The following is a 5929-nucleotide window of genomic DNA, read 5'->3' on the forward strand; positions in this document are numbered from 1 at the left end:
TATGACGCTATTTTGTGGAGAAATGCACTCGGCATTTGTCGGGCGAATGCAAACAGTCGTTTTCGGGTTATTTCAGGGAGGCGTTTAATAGCTGCATTTTAATGGCCATTTTGTACGTTATATGTTACGTTTATGGCTTCTAATAAAAAGGTACCTAACTGATATTTTTGTACAATGTGAATGGGTTTCAACGCTTTATATTTTGGTAAACTGCGAACTTTACGAGCTTTGAGTTTTAGTTGTCAATTTTATGTGCGCTGTACCTTTTTAGCGATGTCAATTACGTTCTTGGGGCTTATTTTTGTTGTTTAACAGCAGTACACAGTAAATATAAGTACCTACAAAGCCTAGTGAGATTGCTTTTCCCTTAAAAATAATCAGATTTCATTCTTGGAAACTTAAATGTTCAGCGGAGCCATAAAAAATAATAACATTTCGCAATCCGTAATAAAGAATCCTGTTCTGTGAGTATGCAATCGGCAAAACAGTAGGTAGGTACGTTGCAGCGGGAGGGACCAGCGAACAGCGGAAATACGCTATTATCATACCCTCCAACACACATAAACACACACGCGCAAACAACTCACATAGGGTGGCCCGTGGATTACCCCCGGGGGTAATTTTTACCCCATCATCATACTCGTCGCCACCCACTCGACTCATCATTCGATATTTGAATTACTTATAACCAATTCCGTAATTTCAAAATTGGAACGGTGCGGTCAGTGCGATTATGTTCGATGTTTTTGAATTTGGAACTTTCGAATTACGAACGTTCGTTTGTCGAACTCGCGCACAATTTTACGTTTAAATGGGAACACACATATTAATTTGCGGTGTGGATTACAGATTAAAACTATTTACGTAACGACTCTTGTGGGAATGACAACACATGTCGCGTTTAAACCGCAACCAAGGTCGATGACACGCATGATCAATTACAGTTTTTTGATGGTACTAAAAACTGTATTCAAAAACCGTAAATCTTATTTAAATCAATTCCACCAGCTATTATCTTCCAACTACACAAAAACATTATCGTAACTTTTAATGAATAGCGCACCTTTTACGTCAAAAATACTAATAAGATTGTCAACGTATTTTATTACTACAGAACTAATAATCATAAAAACTAGCTTGAAACCTCCATATTTGTAGCCCACACGTCAAACTAGAAGGGGAAAACTACTCCGATAAATTAGATTCAATATCGTATCCGTCCTTATCGTTAGTAACGTGGCTGAAAGAGAGGGACAATATAGGTGTGTCGCACACATTCGCACATGTATATCGCTAATTTGTTTTGACATTTCCAAACGGACTGCCACTTTTTCCCGCCTACAAGTTTTGTCAGGGGATGAACGAACGGTCAAATCTAAAATTGATCTTATTACATTGTTTGGAAAGGTTGAATTCGATTGTCCCACTAAAAGTTCGGGAGCCGAATTTATTGCTATAAGCGATCGAGTTTTCGCATATCTATTATGAAACCCTTACTCGTTTTGGCCTTTTGTGTTCTAAAATGGTTAAGGGAGATCCCCTACGCGTGCCATAGGAGATTTTTTTTATCATAAAAAAACCTATTTCGCGGTCGATCAATAGGTTCCTAACTTGGAGCAAAGCGATTTGACGTAAAAAACTTTTTTAATACTTTGCATTCTTAAAAAAAACTCAGTAATGTCACTGCATTCTGCAGTATGTAAGTAATGACTTTTTTTAATCGTGTGAGAGTCTGAAACAAAGAATGAGGCAATTACTTTGGGAAAAATTTCATACCTTAATGTTTTGCTGTCATTAATTTTGCCATTCATTTAAATTTTTAAATAATTCATCCCCATGTTCACACCTCATATTTTAGCATTATTCATTTACTGGCATTTTAATGCAATTTTTTGAGTATCGATCGTAACATGGCTACAATTAAAAACAGTCGATGTTTAATTAATTCTGTAAATCAGTCGGTATTCAACGAAATCCGTAGCACAATGAAACAAATCACTGATTATTCTGTAATTAGCATATGTGTCATTAAGAACCGAGTAGTCTAATTATTACAAAATACGTAACACCAGGGTCCCGTACAATGCACAAAGACTATTGTGCAACAACAATGGGCTGAGTCACTCGTGACAGAGAGACAATGCTTCTCTAGCCCATATAAGGCGTGTGCATAACGGGTATCGAGAACAGTGAATTAAAATCAGTTTTTGAACCTCCTATGAGGTTACGTTTTTATTCCAAATTCAAATCAGTAAAAAATATCGACAAAAAAAAAAATGAATTGCACGTCAACATCACTAATGGGATTTAAAAAAGCACTTGTGACAAAATATCGCATTCCAAGGAGTCGACGACCTACATCAAAGGAATAAAAATAAATCAAGCCTGAATGAATGCCGTAAAATATTTCAGACACCCACTGAAAAACACTGGCAGCAAATGCAGTGGAACAAAAAAAAAACAAAAGCAAATCAATCGTTGAAAAGATAACCCATCAATCAGCGCAGTCATAATGCAGCATTTAAATGTGGAATGATTTTTTGTTCCAAGTTCAAAATCCGCACGACCTTGCCTCGGTCAACTGCGGACAGTTTATCCTAGCTAAAATATTTGTTTTTTGTGTATTGTACTTTTTGCTACAAAAGCGTGCAAATGTATTTACATAGCTAACGACGTAACAATGATACACGTTCAAGATGCACGCACGGAGCAATGACTCTACGTATTGGAACATCGTCACGTAAACCGTCGAATTCCTTTTGCCTTTTCCTCGCCAAGGTGAACTGAAGATCAAAGATCACCTGAGAATAAATGACATCTCATAACTTATCGCAAACAATTTGCAAGAACGTGCAAATTACGCTCTTTATTTAGTTTTTAGTTGACGTTAATGCCCGCCGTGTCACATTGAACGCGTGTAGTCAAGACAAATGACAGACAATCATTGTACGAAGAATGACCGACATACTTGTTACACAGCAGCGTCAAGGTACGGAACAAATTTCCTTTATTAGACTGCATTGCAAGGAATAAAAATATGACTCACACTGTTTTTGTGTCGGCGATGATTTTGCGATATTTTTTACGGCGGCTGAGCAACGACCGACGTGACCTGCGTGACCTAACTCTTTGTTAGGCCGGTCCTTTATCAATTTTTTACGTGTAACAAATCGGTCGATGTAAATAAATGAACGGGCGCACCGCCGCTGACACCGCCTTGATAAACCCAGTGATATTCTAAAGGATAATGAAACTCGAAACTGTGACGATAAAAAACCAGTTCGGGCGCTGGCCACCAAGAAAAAATTCAAAATTTGAAATTTGAATATGGAACGGTTGTGCCGCGAACGCGTCCACGACACCAAAATCGCTAAACCGGTCGAGATAAAAACTGAGTCGAGTCTCGATTTAGATATTTATTTAATAGGCATCTAAATTACAATTTAATTAAATACTACGAGCCGTACATGTCGATGCGAGATACGTTGGAATTTTCCAAATAGGTGTTTTATCTCGAAATATGCGTTTAATGGGACCGCAGAAAGGCCTACCACAGATAAGCTAATAGTAAAGGCACTTCCAATGCATCGACGGTAGTATCTAAATGGCGTAGCTGTAAATTGATTAAGGTGGATTCTCGCGCGTTTATTTTATGGCGATAAGGTTCAAGATTGGAGAGAAAAGGAATACTCTATGTGTACCTGTCCATTTCAATAATCACGAAAGGAGGATAAATATTGGCGATTACTCGACGGCTGTTTTCGTGAATTAGTAAAATTCGTTCTCGAACCGGTCCCGATGATTGGCACGAAGTACAGTCGTCAACACATACATTTTCGTTGCAAAGTAGGACCTATTACCTTAATATAAGACTCTACAATGTTTAACTTTATGCCGTACTACCTTCCAAGTTGTTGACGCTAACATGCTATTTACTAAAAACGTGAAACAGCGTGTGTTCGTACTAAAACGGCAACATTTTTTCCGTCTTTTTCGACGATTATGGTAATCGTTTCCGACGTTATGCGATGCTTTTTAAAGCATAGCATTATTTAAGTTACTAATTAGTTTAATCAATCTACCAATACCTACTAGTGATTTAGTAAGTGTAAAACGAATATTTGAAATAAATGCGACTTGACGTGAATATTTAGTATTTCTAATTTTGTTTTCTTTAACACAATCTGCATCCAGTAACCTACATCTGACATTTGTTTACAAACTCGCAACAACGTGCTGTAAACAATTTGTTGTAAACATTTATCTCGTTGGCTGTAAACAAAGTTGTCAGTTAACTCCCACGGTCGGATATGGTAAATTGTTTCCAGAACAAAAACCGTATTCGAAATTTAAAAGTGACTTATCACAGATGTACAGGTGCTGGAAAAAGTTTTTAACCTTTTTTGATGCTGGCCATAATCAGAAAGACAAAAAAAGTTCCCAATCACACGTACTGCAGTTTAAGCAGTGTATTTATGAATTTACTTAAATGCCTCTTTTTTATTCTTTTTCATGACATTTTGTAGAGCTACTTTGTGAAACATTTCATTAGGAATAAAAAAATGTGACTTCTCAAATAAAAATTCAAAGTAATTTCTTGCAATTTTAATTTAGCTTCCCTCACCAGCAAGAAATACAAATCCTGCGAAAAGCAAATTGCTCTCCCAGCCGCTATTAAATCAAATAAAGATTAACGGACAAAAAGCATCTAAATACCACAGCGGAGCCTAGTATTTATCTTGGCTTAAATACTAAGAATCTGTGGGACCTTTCTGAATGCCTAGATAATTTGCTGCATACAATCATACCCGGCCCGATTCTGTGAAACCGCCATTGGTACTCAACCAGTCTAAAATCAACCTTACTAGTTTAAAATACAGTCGATTCTACAGTGTGGTTGAGATGTAACAAATAGAGGGCTATAAAAGTAATATATAATTTAAAACATATCAACGGAGTCTGCGATTGTCTATGTGTGACAAAAAGGAATCAAATTAATGATTGAAGCGGTTCGAAGAAGTTATTTTTGCAGCGGAACACATATGTGTGGCATCGCAATGCACTTGTTTGTAGAGTTTCATTTGTTTTTAAGTCGCTCATAATTTTTAAACAAATTCCAATTTCAAATTTTAAAAAATACTGGCCACTTTAATTAAAAGCAAAGGAATAAAAAGTTCCCATTCCGAGCCGTAAAAAACTAAATTATAACTGTCACGAGTGCATCTAATCTATGGCGTAAAAAACTAACCCTAACCCTTCCAAATTAAAGTTTATCCTACACAATTTCAAAGGAAAAATAAATAGGTTATAACCTATTTTCGAGCCGGGCCGGATTGAAAAAGGAATAAAAAACGTAAAAGACGATACCTGCACTTAACCTCAACCAGAGTGGTCCTGTCAGTCCCAATGTGAGATGTTGGGGTGGAGATGCACCGAGTGCAGTTAACCAAATAATTTAAATGCAAAAATGGGTAGTAAATTCATAAAATAAGTTTGTTTTAAGCATTCACGCGCAGACTAAAATTGCGGTATGAATGGAATGGTCACACCTCGTAAATGATTAATTGTAAAAAATGCTTGTGTTTTATTTATCATACCTTTTTATTTAACTATCTGTTAATCAGAATTTATGTAGGATATCAGTATTTTATCTTTAATACAATGATGATCATTCATTGTATTTTTTATAAACTGCACTTATATTAACACAGCTTTTGATAAATAATTGGATTATGGAGGAAGTATCGAACAATAACTTTATTCCGGAAAATAGCTCTCTCAAAGTTTAAAAAAAATTTAAAAACTTGAGTGCGGTGTGCCCAAGCCTTACACCACTTGTATCTCAACATTTTCAAAGGATCGTATTATTTACATTTTTTAAACTTAAAAAGTGGAGCAAAAAAGGGTAAAGAATAAATTCGAGCGCTCA

The sequence above is a fragment of the Ostrinia nubilalis genome, chromosome 13, assembly GCF_963855985.1.
Source record: "Ostrinia nubilalis chromosome 13, ilOstNubi1.1, whole genome shotgun sequence".
Classification (NCBI taxonomy): Eukaryota; Metazoa; Arthropoda; class Insecta; order Lepidoptera; family Crambidae; genus Ostrinia; species Ostrinia nubilalis.